A 15616-nucleotide genomic window follows, 5' to 3' on the forward strand; every position below is an offset into this window, starting at 1 on the left:
CAAGCCTTTAGCCCTGATGCCTTTGCTCTCAGTGTCTACAGGGGCAGGGAAAGTGACCGTGGGGCAGACAAGGCCCACAGGCTGTTAGCCATGATGCCTTTGCTCTCCGTTGTCTACAGGGGTAGAGAAAGTGACCAATGGGTGGACAGGGTCCGGAGGCCTCTAGCCCTGATGCCTTTGCTCTCAGTGTCTACAGGGGCAGGGAAAGTGACCGCCAGGCAGACAAGGCCCACAGGCCTTTATCCCTGATGCCTTTGCTCTAAGTGTCTACAGGGGCAGGGAAAGTGACCACTGCGCGGACGGGGTCTGGAGGCCTTTAGCCCTGACGCCTTTGCTCTCAGTGTCTACAGGGGCAGAGAAAGTGACCGATGGGTGGACAAGGCCCGTAGGCCTCTAACCCCGAGAACAGGACGGAGCAGAATTTTACCTTGTCATGGCATGAGTGCCCAGCACCTTGCACACAGTAGGAGACTAATACATGCTTGTTGAATTAAACTGAACAAATTCTATGAGCTCAATTCAATTTTAGTCAAGTCAAACCATGCCTGATGGACAGTGACCTGGAGCCTATGCCCAACTCTGCCTTGTCTTAGAGGTAGGGAGGCCTCAATTCTAATGATGATGATGATGATAAGTGGCATGTCTAGAGACTGTAACGTCATTTGACAAGTACCTTGTGAAGTAGGTGCTCTTATCACCCACCTTACAGATGGGGAAACTGAGGCCCGGAGGTTAAGCGATGTGCCCAGGGCCGTGTAGTTCCTAAGAGTGAAGGGAGACTTCAGACCCAGGGTTCTCCCCATCTGTGCCCCGTAGCTGCCTGCAATCCTGACCCTTGCTCTGGTTCCACCGGCACATCACCTCCTCGATCTCTGCCTCAGTTTATTCCTCAGTAAAATGGCAGATTCTCAGCCTGCAGTCCATAGACAGATTTCAGGAGTTTCACCATCTTTATTTTCATTAACCTCTAACTGAGTCTTATCATTTCCTTCCGTTGCAAATGCAGGCACCAAAGCATGCCTCTGAAGGGGGCCCATCCAGCTCTTCGGCTCTAGTCTGACCGTGGCACGCCATCTGGGCACCCTCCCTTTCCCCCCAAGCTTCCTCCCATTCTCCACCAGAGTGCTGAGATGCCCAGGCCAGCCTCCTGAGAGAAACGAGTAACAGAGGGGGCCACACCACGAGGTCACTGCAGGCTGACCCTCCCCCCTTCCCACCCTGAGTCACAGGCAGGCCTCCGGCTGGCTCGGTTTCCTAACCGGCTGCCCTGGTCTCTGCCCGCCTGGATGCCTGCTTGGCTTAATGACCTGAGAGGTCCCTTGTAGGGCTCACTCTCACGAGCCACATGCCCTGGACTGCCAGGACGGAGGAAGGGCTTTCACAGCCACGTGCCACTGTCTCCGAGCTCAGCAGGCCAGAAGGCTTCCTGCTTAGCTTTTAAGTGAGGAGCAAACAGACCAACTATCTTCTATTAAGAGGAGGCCATCTCGATGACCTCCCCCTCCCTCCACCCCCTTTGAGGAAGTTTTCCTTGGCTCTGCCAGGGAGGGATCTCCCAGGCCTTGGCCCTGTCTCTCAGCCTGATGCCTCATACCCATTAGCCTGTCCAGTCACACACAGCCCCCATCCTTGGGCTCAACAGCCACAGAACAGTCAAGTAAGGGCTGGACTGAAGTGAAATAAAGCAAAGACATTCTGCTGAGCAAGGTCTATCCTGTAGTTTAAGGCTGCGGGAGGGCCAAGTTTAGCCAAGAAAAGTAAGCCCAGGTCACCCTCTCACAACCCTCCTTCCCCCAAGCTGGGCCCTGGCAGGCTCCCTGGAGAAGGCACCCAGATTACTAACCCAAAGCTGGCCCCCAGTACTAACTGCTGTAACTAAGTTTGGCTGAAAGAAAGCCTCCCTCTCCTCTCCCCACCTGTCAAGGCAGCACGCGCCATTTGCAAAGATGGCGAGCCCCCAACCCTCTTTGGACATCTGTACCCTGAAACCACAACAGCTCAAGAGATCACCTAGAAGCCATCCTTTATTGAGTGACAGAGTGCTTTACAATAGGGTAAACCTCACAACAGAATGCACAGCAAGAAATACAATCAATGAACCACACAACTCAAAACGCGGGAATGAAGTAACATCAGTCCAATGTCCTAGATGCTGAGGAGGGGCCACTCCACGCACTCAGGGGTTGGATGCACAAGAGACGCGGGGATGCTGCCCTCCGTGGGGGATGCATTGTGGGCAAGATGCCCAAGCCAGAGTCCAACTCCCACTGAGAGGCTGGGTCCTTTGTCCGGCCCTACCAAGGTGGGCAGAATCCTCTCCCCAAGGCAGTGGGAATATCAGAACCCAACTTCCCACAGGCCTGAAGCACAGAGAAGGCCCCTGGGTTCCCCCATCCCAGAAGAAGCAGATCCGATGGGAGGAGCCACCCAAGAACTCGAGAGAGGATGCAAAGAGCCAACAGTTCCAGAGTCCTGACAGTAATTCTCACGTCCACGTTGTTGGCACCAAGTTGAAGAGAACATTGCCTCATGTTAACAGAGAGGTCCGAGGCGAACAGGCTGCCCTGATGCTTCCGCGCTAGTCACTGCCACACAAAGGAGAGGTAACTGGCGCAGTGGTCAGACGGGAAAAGAAGGCACAGATGACACCCCTGCCTGCCACCGAGGGAGGAATGAAGTCCTGACATCTCCTTGGGTAAGTATGCCACTCCCTGGAGTGCCACGAGGGGCGGCCAGGCCCCGCCTCGTCCCACCCTCGGTCTAAGGGGCACTGAAATGCTCCTTCCCTACTCCCTGAGTGACCATGAGGGAGCCCCGGGAGAGACCCTGAGCACTGTGTGGGCAGCAGTCCTCCTCAGAACACTGGAAACGGAAGGGTCAGAAGCCGTGGCAGGGACTGCCACGGGCCAAGAAAACCCTCCCTGGGAAGGAGACACCACACTGACACTGGATGTCAAAGTCCTTTCACACCAAGATCACGGGGGCAGGCTGCGCGCCGTGACCCCACCGAGGGGTGTGCTCAACACCCCTGCCGCTGTGGCTTGGGGCCTGGGTACAGGCAAGGAGAGTGGGTCCTGCTCCCTTCCAGGAAGGGTTTCCTCCTGGCTCTAGAGGAGGGAGAACTGATTCTGAGCTAGCTCTCTCTCAGCCGCGGCCACACCCTTGTCCCTCGAATGGGGCCTCCCGTGGACAGGAGCGCCTCAGCCTCGGGGCTCCGCCAAGCTCTGACCTGCCAGGAGAGCCCAGTTCCCTGCTCCTGTCCCTCCTCAGCGAGGAGAGGGCGGGCATGGGCTCCCACACTCCCCGATTAGGACGGCAGCAGCTCTCTCTCCTGGCTGTGCACCTGACCCACCAGCTGGGCGCCAGGCTCTCCGCGTCACCCTCACACACCCACTTCTACCAAGACCTCCACACACTGCCATGGCCATGGGGGCTTCAAGTATTCAGTTTGCATAAGGAATCAACCTGAGATTTTCCTAAACTGCACTTCTCGGGTATTATTCAGTATGTTAATCTTTATTCAGTACAGAAAAAGTCAACACCTGGACAATTATTGGAAAAAATTGTATTTTGGAAGAACTCGCTACATAAGGTGACAGAATTCCAAAAATCAAGTTACATGAAAATATACATCGCAATTTCTTTGTACATTAGGTGTAGAGAAATGGGGAGGGTGTGGGGGGACACAGCGTCTTCAATCACAAACCCAGAAGTTATCGGTGGGAAAGGCTTCCAGCTGGCCACGCTTTTGTGAGTCCAGCATCAACAAAGGACCCCAAAAGCCCTGGGGTTAATTCCAAGCCACTGACTTTGGCCCAAGAGAGTGGGCGCGAGAGCTTGACGGCCAGAAAGATTATTGCTACACCCAATCGAAGACGTGCGTGATTGGATGACAGGAGGAGAGCACCGCGGGCTGGCCGTCCCTGGCAGGTCCTCATTCAAGTCAGGAAGCTGAACTACACAACGGGAAAAGGCTCTGGCAGAAGGGACGAGAGCCCGGGGAAGTGTTTCCAAACAAAGAAAATACAAAAGTCTAGTAAATGAAAGCGTTTAATGAAGCCTCAATGGTTTAAAGGAAAAGTAGATGGACAAGTTTAATCCTAATTGGTTTTAATCTGACATGCTTTAAGAAGTCTCTTTAAACTGATAATGAAACAGTGAACAGAGAGAAAACCTGCTAAAATCTTTCGAATGTACACGATTCTTAGTCTAACTACGAGAGCATCATTTGGTACACCGTGGATGGGGGTGGACACGGGCAGGACAGATATTCTCCGGGTCACGTTGTGCTATGTACATGTCTTTACAATTCTTCCTGAAGGTTAAAGCAGTTCATTAGAATTCAGAATGCGTCATCATCTCTAAGTTGGCACTTGGCAGGCTCCTGTCAGCGCTGGTAACTGGTGTGTTTGACTGCAGCCCAGCCCAGCCAGCGTCTGCCAACTCGCTACATCAGTCCAGCTAGGTGGGGAGAGTGCCATGTTTCCCAAGTGGAGACCTGTGACAAACACAAACAACAACATCAGGCCCAGCGACACATTCACCCCCGGCTCAAGGAAACGGGAATCCCTGCTTGGCACAGGGACACAGCACCGCTTGGGAAACTAACTCTCAGAGTAGAAAATGCCATCTTTCCTCTCACGTTTGGTGGAGAGGGCAAGGACAGCCGAAAGGAGGGAGCGCCAGGATCTCGCCTGACCATCACCACCCCCCGGGAGGGAGGCGCTGTTAGCGCTCCCATTTTAAAGAGGAACAGTGACCTGCCCAGGGTCATGGGGCAAGGCTGGATTTGAACTCAGGGCTTCCAGACTCTAGGCCCCGTGCTCTGTGCACGGTGGTACCCCAGCCCCACCTCCCACTGGCACCCAGGGCTGGAGATGATGACTGAACCTCGGGATTTGTCAATGAGAACTTGAGAGCCAGTCTGCTGGGCTTCCTAAAGTGCTCAGAAAGATGGGAGGTCTCAGCACCCAAGGCACCGGGAAGGGGCCGTCGCACAGTCAGATGACGTTCCATCTCCTTTTCTGACTGGCAGGATGACGGGGAATGCTGAAGACACCATCAGTCTCTTGGGCAGAAGATGAGAACCACGAAGGGTGTGGATCTGGAAACGGCTGGAGCCTAAAGCGTCACTGCGGCTCACGGCTTCGGGACTGGCGTTGCTGAAGCCCACGAACTCCGTGTCTTCAGCACGGAGGAGGCGCACACAGCAGGTACACCAAGAAGGACAGCTTCAGATGGAATTTGATAAGGGTAAATGTCAAGGTCATACCAAGGTGGTTTGCAAATCTGCTTCCAAAAGACAAAATGGAAAAGTTTTGGCTGCAAAGCATTCCATCCGAAGAGGATCTGAGGGCTTCAGGGGACCGCAAGCTTCCTGAGGCCAATAGAATGAGATCCTGGCCACAGTTCGAGGCTCCAGGGCCAAGGCAAGAGAGGAACCTCTCACAGAAGCGGAGAGTGGGAAGGGTCCTCAGCAGCCAGCCAGGTCCCAGGCAGATCAGGCGGGCGCCTCCTGGGGAAGGAAGGTGGCCAGGGGAGTGGAGGCCTAGTTACACGTGAGAGCCAACTCCCCAAGTTTTTGAAGGCCTATCACCTTCTCTGCTCGGCTCCAGAATGAGGAGCTAACGTGCGCTGCGGCAGATTCGGCCGTTCCGGACAGCTTGGAAAGAGACGGGAGAGGGAGCGGCGAGTTCGGGGAATCCCCAAAGAAAAGAGAGAGGCGAGTGGAGGCTGTGCCATTCCAGGCAAAGATGTTTCTCTTATTCTGGAGCCATGGGGCTCCAGGGCAGGCTGCTCCAGCGAGGAAGTGACTTAGGAAGGTCTGGGCAGCTCCAGGGTGGAGTGCGAGGCTCTGAACATAACCCGGGGACCAGTGAGAAGGGCGAAGGTGGGAAGGGAGAGTGACAAAGACTCCAGGACGGCACCCCGCCATGGACCAGGAGAGGTCAGCCCAACGTGGCAGAGGCCATCCAGAAGAGGAAAGAACTGCAGAACGGTGGGATGGAAAAGGATCTTGAGTTCAAGTCTCTGAACATTAGGAACTACAGATTTCAAGCCTCAAAAGAGAATTTAAGGTGGGGAGGGGGTTCCTAGTTGTTGCCAAATATCCAAAGGGTCATCCTAAGGTCAGGGGATTCAACTTGTTGTGACTGGCTGCAGAGGACTGGTGAGGGATCATGGGGGCCGTTCCCAACACCGCCTTGAGCTTTCATCCTGGAAGTGGACGAGACAGAGCTGGGCTGGACAGCCGGGGGTGGGGGGAGGGGAGCTCCGTGTTTGGCTCAGACATGCTGGGGTACAGATGAACAACACTTTCTTTAACTGTTTTTGTATTCTGAAAAGGAGTAACACACCTCCCATCAATTTACCAACTGTGAACTAATTTGGAGTTTTGGAGCCAAAAGGCCCTGAGTCTCTCGGCTTCCTCTGATCCCGAATGTTCCCCAAATGTTTTCTTTGCGGGTCCACACGATAAGAAATCACATCCATGCTGGAAACTAGCCACGGCCTCCAATTCGAGGACATCATTTGTCCAATAATGACTAGGGAACACCAGAGATAGCCACGGGGGTGAATAACAACGGCGGCCCAAAGGCCGCACGTGCCCAGCAGAGTAAGACAGCTGAGACAGGCAGGGACTCCCTGGGAGAGAAGGCTGCAGTCACAGAGACAGAGCAGCCCGCACAAACAACGTCCACTGGGAGCCACGGAAGGCTGGGAGCAACACACAATCACCCGAGGCCTACGGTTCTGTGTCTGCTCCAAGGGGAAACACCGTCTGAATGTGAAGTTAAAAAAAAGGAGCCAAAGAATGGGAAAGTGAGGGGAAGCCCACTGACTGGGAACGGCTGACCAGAAATTGCAAGCAGGACAATTTCAGAAAAACCTGGAAGGCCTTTCATGAACAGATGCAAAGCGAAGGAGCAGAACCAGGAGAATGCTGCACAAAGGAAGAGCCCCGCTGTCTGAGAAACAGCAGTCCAAGACAGGCCCAGAAGCTTCAGGATGAGGCAGAGCCTTCTCCGCCACCACAGGGAGAACTGAGGCGGTCAGGACACAGACTGAAGGGGCTGGCTTTCACTCTTCTTTTCTTGTTGGTTTGAGTCTTGTACAAAATGACTAACATGGAAATGTCGTACAAGACTGAACACATATGACCTGTGTCGGACTGCTTACCGTCTCAGGGAGAGGGGAGGGCAGGTAGGCTAGAATCTGGAACTCAAAACTTCAAAGTGTTTTAACTTGTTATTGGGGAAAAAATAAAACATTATTAAAAAAAAAAAAAAACTCAAGAAGGGCAGGCATGGATGAGCTGCTATGTACATCCCTGGAGGGACTGTCCATCTCGTGATTATAAATAATTAAGTATCTGTGTATGGCACCAGGAGTCACTGCAGAAGTTAAAAGAAAGGCTTTGGTGCCATGACTCAGCCAGGAGCTCCAAGGATATCCAGGACAGAATTAAGAAGGAAAAAAAACAGAGATGGATGCCACCCCAGCATAGCCCAGGCAAACACCACCACGTGCTGCAGTGGAGCCCCAGGGAGACGCGGAGACGCAGAAACGCCTCCCCGGCCTCAGCACCCACCAGACACCGGCACTCGGACCCCGGTTCAGCATCAGGTAAACTGCCAGACTCCCTATGTCCTCCAGGAGCGCCAGCCACCCTGCCCCTCACCTTACCCCTTCAGTGCAGCACCAGGTGAACAGCCAGGGCCTGCAGGCCCTGGCACAAGAAGCCTGAGACAGTGCCCCTTCCACCCTGGGAGCAGAGCTCAAATTTAAAAGAAAGGAAAAAGGCCAAAAAAGATGAGCAAAAGAACAACAAAAAAAAGATTCGGACCACAGAAAGTTATTATGGTGACAGGGAAGAGCAAAACAGACTCAGAAGACAACAATGTCAAAACACCTACAGGCAAAGCCCCAAAGAAAAATGGCAAGTGGTCTCAAGCCCAGAAAGAACTCACAGATCAGCTCAAAAAGTAGCTTAAAAATCAGGAGGTAGAAGAAAATTGGGAAAAGAAATAAGCGATGCAAGAGAATTATGGTAAGAATCAACAGCCTGGAAAAAGAAAACAAATGCTTAAACAGTACAACTGGCCGAACGGAAAAGCAAGAACAAAAGCTGAGGAAAACAACTCCTTAAAAGTTAGAATTGGGAAAGCGGAAGCTGATGACTCTATGAGACATCAAACAAATTCAAAAGGATGAAAGAATAGAAGAAAACATAAAATACCTCATTTGAAAAACAACTGACCTGGAAAAACAGATCCAGGAGAGACAACATCAGAATCACTGGACTACCTGAAAGCCACGACCAAAGGGAAGACCTGGACAGCATCTTTCAAGAAATGATCAAGGAAAACTCATCCTGGAACCAGAGAGCAAAACAGGCACTGAGAGAATCCACCGATCACCTCCAGAACGAGGCCTCAAAACAAAAAACCCAAGGAACGTCATAGGGAAATTTCACAACTATCGGTTCAAGGAAAAAATACTGCGAGAAAGAAGAAAAAACCACAGAGGACTAGAAAGGGGGAAAACCTTCAACGTGGTTTCCATTAATTAGCCAGCAAGCATAAACCTGATTGCCTTTGCTATCTCACAGGAAATCACTTCTGCTTTTGTTTTGACACAGTAAATAATGGACCAGTGGGTTGAGAGCCAAAACCTGGACAAGCCTAAGCAAGGAGGCTTCAGTCCTTCCAGGCGTAATGAAAAAAACAAAACACCTGAGCCAATGTGCAAAAATGGAGAGTTCACTTCCCAAGGATGTCACACAATCTGTGACAAATAAGACAAAATCCACGTTTTAAAACAGGGGTGAACAAAATGGATCTGACACATGGGGGTGCTAGAGTGAGACCTGGAGCCCCTCTTGCCACAGAGGGGCTCGACAACTCTAATGAACCCTAATTCCTAACCGGCCTTTCCACCACAACCAGGCCTCACTCCTGTGCCCGAGATCCCTCCACAGCCTCTTTGGGGCATCGAGAGGAGCACATACAGAAGCCCTGGCAAAGCTGGCTTCCTCAGAGTCACCCTGGTGGAACCTACTTTCATCACAGAAGTAAACCTTGGGAAAAGGGTTCAGAAAACCAAGGGGTTGATGCACCACTGGCCGAGAGGAGAGGCTCTGAGAGAGGGATCTGGCTGTCCAGACCAGAGTCTGAAGGCTTCTGGCAAGGGACGGACGGAGCAGACCTAGCAGGCCTGTCAAGAATGTATCTGCTTGGAGTTCTACCAAAATGACTCTGCTCTAAAAACAAAAATGAGAAGGAGAAAGCTGCCCCGGCATTATCACCATGTGGACAGAAGCCAGCAGCTAAGTTCCCTGTTCAAAACCCACAAAGGGGGACAGTGTGTGTGTGTGACTTTGTAAAGTACTCTGAACCTCCTCATCATCACCATCACAAATGCACAAAGTGGGGCTAACAAGCACAACGCACTAGCGATTCTGATGCGAGACAAAAAGGTCCAACACAGTGGAATGCGACTGCACGCACCCATTGGATCCAAAGCCACGACGAGCACTTTACACTGTTCTCCCATCGGATGCTCACAATCACCCTGAGAGGAAGATGCTGCCAGGATCACCATTTTATAAATGAGGAAACCAAGGCAGACGGTGGATTGGTGACTTGCCCGGGGCCCCAGGGCTCCAGAGCCAGTGAGCCAGGATCTGAGGCATGATTCCAACACAGGTCTTCCTGACTCTGGTACACAGAACAGCTAAGAGGGAGCACGGGAGAACCCAGCATATTAAGACAGGCTCCTGGTAAGGACACGAGGGCTGGGTGACTTGTGTCAGTCTTGGACACAGCCAATGTGGAAATCTGCTTTGACGGACTGTGAATATTTCCACCAGGATTCCGCTCCCTCCCCTTCTTTGAAGGTGAAAGTCCAGCCAGCTGAGTGGCTCCGTGTCTGTCTCATCAGAACCATCGCTGTCTTCTCCACATCTGTGGCCACTGAAAAAGCCTGAGATAAGTGACCGAGAGGAATCCAAGGACGGGAGGGGAAGATGTCCAAAAGGAGAGTCTTGCTGGAAGACAGAGAAACGTGCAGGAGGGAGCACGTGGAGCTTACAGAATATGAACACGAGAGCACGCATGATCACGGAAGAGGAGGAGGGTGGCTCAAGCTCAGAATGGCCCAGTCCATGGAGGAACAAGGTATAAGCACGCCCCATCTCTAAAATCATCAACGACCAAGCAGGTAAAGAGCAGAAGCTGCACCCATGAAGTGAGAGGCAGCAAGGGGGTGCCACAGTGTACAGAGCACTAGGCCTACCGTCAGGGAGTCCCGAGTTCAAATCCAGCCTCGACATTTCCTAGCCGAGGGACCCTGGGCAAGTCACTTCACCAGTCGGCCTCAGGTTCCTCAACTGTAAAATGGTGGAGATTATCATAGGTTCTCCTCCCTCTAGGGCTTGGCACGTAGTAGGTGCTCTATAAATGTCAGCTAATGTCTAATTCTGTGTGTATGTGTGTGTCATTTCTCTCCTTTTCCTCCAGAGTTACCAATGGCCTGCTCCTCCTGGACCCAGACCCTCTCTGCTGGGTGCTGGCGTGCTTTTCTTTCTGGAGGCTGCTTCGTGGTCCCCTTTGCTAGATCAACAAGGGGGTCATGGCCCCTAATGGTGGGTATAGCTCAAGGCTCTTTCTGAGCCTTCCCTTCTATCTGCTCCTTCAAGGAAGTCAACTCCCCAAGGCTCCATCATCAGAGGACTCCCCGGTTGTGACATCCTGAGATCCACACTACTGACTGGACACTGACTTGAGTGTCCAACTGTCTGTCCTGTGGGACAATAAACACTCATTAAAAAGGGAAGTGACTGAGGGATCGCTGCCTACCCACTGGATACTTCAGACCTACCAAGGCAACATGGAAGTCATTATCTGTCCCCTTCCATCCATCCATCCACGCAGGTTTCTGTCTTGGCCAACATCGTGTCCTCAAGAACAGGCCACATCCAACTGTGGGGGAATCACGGTGAAGAACGCTGTCCACATCCAGAGGAGCAGCTACGGAGTCTGAATGCAGATTGGGGCACATTATTTGCTCTCTCTCTTATCTTTTTGCTTGTTTCTTCTTTCTCGTGGTTGCTCCCATTGGCTCTAATGCAACATGACTAATGTGAAATAGGTTCTACATGAATGTATGTGTAGATCCTATATCAGATTGCATGCTGTCTTGGGGTGGGGGGAAGGGAAAGATGGGGAAAAAGTTTGGAACTCAAGATCTTATGGAGGTGAATGTTGAAAACTAAAAACATATAAATTGAAAAAAAAAACCCAAAAGAATAGGCCACACCACAACAGCCTGGTTTTCTTCTTTAACAGTTACTAAACTAGAAGAACTAGGGAAATAATACAGTTTCGTTCAGTCTCATTTGATTTCTAAGCTTTTGCCTATTCCGCCATATGCCAATCTAAGGGCACCCATTTAGTTCCTGGTTCTCTGCCACTACAACAATCGTTGCCGTGAACATTACTGTGTGTGGAGGACCTTTTTCCTCCTCCCAAAGGCTTAGCAGAGGTTTTGCTTTGGGCAGAGATGCAAACTGCTCAAGAACGGCTTTTTCAAATCACGTCACGGCTCCGCAAGAGATGCCTTAATGGCCTGGCACTTTTTTCTGGAAGCTTCTCCAACATCTGTTTGTCATTTTTTTCTTTTTTTTTTTTTTTGGCCAAGCTCTTGGGCGTGAGGTGGAATCTTAAGGGTTAACTCAATTTGTTACTTCTCTAGCTGCCAGTGGTTTTATTTTCCCCAAATATGGCTATAGGTAGCTTAGATTTTTGTCTTTGAAAGTTACCTGTTCACATACTTTAATCATCTATCAATTGAGAAATGGGTTCTTACTCTTAAAAACTTGGAATCAGTTCCTTAAATATCTAGTAAATGAGGCCTTCATCAGGGAAAACGCACTGCAAACGTTTTCTCCCAGTTACCTCTTACGTCTAATCTTTGCTTCGCTGGATTTGCTTGTGCCAGACTTTCAGTCTTCTGTGATCCTCTTTCTGCCATATGGTCATGAACTCTTCCCCTATCCATAAACGTGAAATGTAATTTCTCCCCTGCTCCTCTGATTTTCTGTGTCATCAGTGACATGTGGCCCAAGGGGCCAGATCGCTTTCCAGTTTCTCCACATTTTGTCTGAGTTTCTTGTGCTTCAGTATCATGTCCACTCATCAACTTACCCTACTGTTGTCTTGGGTTACTGCCTTGTGGCACGGTGTAGAATCTGGCCTGGCTAGTCCCCCTTCCTTCCTACTTTTTCATCATTGCCTCTGAGATCCTGCATCTTTGGTCTTCCAGGTGAATTTATTTTTCTCATTCTAACAAATAACCATTTGCTAGTCTGACTGGCATGGCACTGAGTAAGTAAATCAATTGAGGTAGTATTTTATTTTTGACATGTTGGTTTGGCTGACCCATGACCAATTAATATTTCCCCAATTATTTGGGCCTGTCTTTATTTCAGTAAAGCATTCTGTAATTTTATTCAAACAGTTCCTAAGTGTATTCTGGTAAGTATTTTAGATATCCTATAGTTATATTAAATGGAATTTTTAAAAGAAAGAAATGTGAAGTACTTAATATTTCAATCAAATTTTTTGGCTGACTTTCTACATCACATCTGCAAAATGTGATGCTGCTTATACTTATTACCTTGATTTCTTTCCGTTTGACTGCCAAAGCTAATTTCTAGCACTATGACAAGAAGCAGAGACGATGGATATTCTTGCTTTTCTTTCGATTTTATGGGAAAGCGATGTAGTTGATCCCCCACTACCTGTGTTTGCAGTGGGTTCAGATACTTAATTGTTTTTTGTCCTTGTAGCTTGTCCTTCATCAGGGGTGAGGTCTTGACTTGTAAGTGATCTGGATTTAAGTGAGGCAGGCTGTGCAAAGGCACTGGAGTCCAGGAGTAAGACCTAGGTCAGGACAACTTGCAATGGCCCAGGATGCACTGGAACCCTTGGCCTTTTTAAGCTGAGGTCTTCCCCGGGGCCTCAGGTTGTCTGAGGCAACACCCAGTCAGTGATTAAAGGACAGGTAAGAACTGAGGCAAAAGACGGTATATAACAGCTTGAATAAAGGTCCCTTTATTCCTGTTTTCTAGTGTGTTTTTTATTCCTAAACACCAATGGGTATGGTGTTTTGTCAAAAGCCTTTATTGCCTCTACTGATGGGATCCTAAGTTTTGTTATCATGAATATGGTCAATTGAGTTTATAATTTTCCTAATATCAAGCCAACCCAGAATTCCCAGCCTAGAGCATAATCTCTGTGATAAGTTGCTGTAGACCTGTTAATATTTTATGTAAAGTTTTAGAATCATTGTTCATTCAGGATATTAGTCCACAATTTTCTTTCTTCATGGTGGCTCTCCCTGACTTAAGTACCAAGAACATATTTATGGTGCAGAACAAATTTGATAAAATAACTTCTGCTGTTCTTTGAATTCTTGATAGAATTTGTTTTGAGTGAAATGATACAATCCAAGCATTTTGGAGTTATTCAAATAAGTGACTAAAAGGTCTGTGAGACTCCACTGCTAGGCCTAAACCCTAAGGAAGCCAGTGATAAGAACAAAGTTCCCACATACACCAAAAGTTATAAAAGCACTTTTTGTGAAAGCTAAGAATTGAAAAAAAATTAGATGAGCATCAACCGGGGGATGGCTAACAAATTTTGGTCTGTGAATACAACAGAAGATTCCTCTAAGAAACGATAAGCCTGAAAGACCTCCACGAACTGATGCAGAGGGAAGTCAGCAGAGCCAAGAAAACACTGGCCACAGTAACATGGAAAGAGCCGCCACACACCCCCAAGTCCAGAGTCAGCAAAGGAAACACCACCAATCGAGCAGCCCCCTTCTCCACAGCTACCACACACTGGATGTGTTTTTGGACGGACCCACTGTATTCATGAGTTATGCTAATTTTTTTCCCTCTCTAAAGATGAATCTTTTTCATCTGGGTCAGCTCTCTGGGGAGACAGGAGGGGGATACTTGGAATAACTATGGTGAGGCCAAACACATACATAAATTAATAAAAATCTTTTTTTTAAAAAAAGGAACTTGTAAAGTCATCTGGTCCTTTGGAAGGTCATTTAGGGGTTGTTCAATTCCTTTTTTTGGAATAAATAACTAGGTTATTTAAACCGTCTATTCCTTGTTCTGCTCACCTGAGTATTTTATACTTTTATAAATATTCATCATTCCATTAAAATTTTCAGTTTCACTGGCTATAAACTGAGCAAAATAGTTACTAATATGGACCAGTGGAGTGGTTTATATCTCTTACTTAAAAGGAAAAAACCCCTAGCTTCCTGTTTTCTTTCTCTCATTTCCGGGTCAGTGTTCAGAGCTCCATGGCTTTCCTTGGGGACTGCTGTGGCTCGCATCCCCCAAATTCTGGCAGATTATCTTGCAGTCGTTGGCTTTGATGGAATTCTCTCTGAGGATTCGTTCTCCGACCCGCCAGTTCAGTTTACCTAACTTCTGGCAAAGGATTTGACAAAAGTTTCTAATGTTATTCTTGTGGACACAGCGGAGGGACACAAACGACCCTTGTGGACTGGTGGAGCGCCCTAAGGGCCAAGATTTGGCTCCAGACAAACCCGCCTCTTCGGACCCTGCCCAGATCACTCCCAGTTCTGCCTTCTGAGGCCAAACCCTGCCTGTCCAGTCCCTTCTCCATATGGTGACCTTCCATGTCCTGGAGAACTGTTTCTTTCCTCCAGATGAACCCTTCAATTGATTCTCAGATGGCCTGGGCTCAAGGCCTCCCCGATTCCCAATGCTGTCTGGATTTCAGAAAGGGAACTGATGAACACCTCTGTAGGGGGAGTCACAGGAGTCACCAAGCACTGGGCATTGGACATTTCCTTGGACCATCATGGCAACCATGGGAGGTAGGGTTTGATGATTATCCCCATTTGACAGATGAGGACACTGAGGCTCAGACTGCTAAGTCTCTGAGGTGGGATTTGAACTCCTCGACTCCAGGAAGTGTTCTCATCCACCTGACCCTGCAGCTCCCAAGTCCAACAACAGGTGACGTTAACAGGAGGCAAGTGAAAGAAGATGAAAATGGCTTCATTGGTGGAGTGGGGGAGTGGGGGGTGTCAACAGCAGAGAGGTACAGAGACCTGACCCCATCTATCCCCAGGCCTCCCTGTGCAGCATGGTTAACTTACACTTCAGGCTCTCAAGTCCAGGACTGACGGAGAGGGTCACTGAGACCCCCTCCTTTAACGGAAAAAGAAACTGAGGCCCTGGGAGAGAAGCTCTTGTCAGGGTCACCTGCGCCTGCCTAAGTGTCCCTGCTGGGACCGAGTCTGCAGGACACGTATTCTCTTGACAAAAGGGCCGTACCAGAGCTGATGACAATCACCCGGAGCAAAGTTTGTAGGCACGGTGAAGCTCAGCTGCCATGGGACCCCACCCTAAGAGGCCACCTGGTGGGGAACTGATGGATGAAGTTGGGCTGGCCATCTGTCTGCAGGCCCGATGGAAACAAACGCAGGCTGGTCCTCTGCCCCGGAGATGAAGCCAGGCTGGTCCTCTGCCCCAGAGATGAAGCCAGGCTGGTCCTCTGCC

At 49.8% G+C, this 15616-nt stretch overlaps 1 protein-coding gene across 1 annotated transcript in view; it reads right to left on the reverse strand.

Annotated features, from left to right (window-relative positions):
* Window positions 1-2006: 2006 nt before the first annotated feature.
* Window positions 2007-15616, reverse strand: part of UBE2G1 (ubiquitin conjugating enzyme E2 G1) — a 29670-nt gene continuing 16060 nt past the window's right edge. The window contains exon 5 of the mRNA XM_027848747.1: window positions 2007-4498. The gene's annotated coding sequence lies outside the window, so the exon portion shown is untranslated. The remainder of the gene's footprint in view (window positions 4499-15616) is intronic.

The sequence above is a fragment of the Vombatus ursinus genome, unplaced genomic scaffold (genome assembly GCF_900497805.2).
Source record: "Vombatus ursinus unplaced genomic scaffold, bare-nosed wombat genome assembly UNPS02006874.1, whole genome shotgun sequence".
Lineage (NCBI taxonomy): Eukaryota > Metazoa > Chordata > Mammalia > Diprotodontia > Vombatidae > Vombatus > Vombatus ursinus.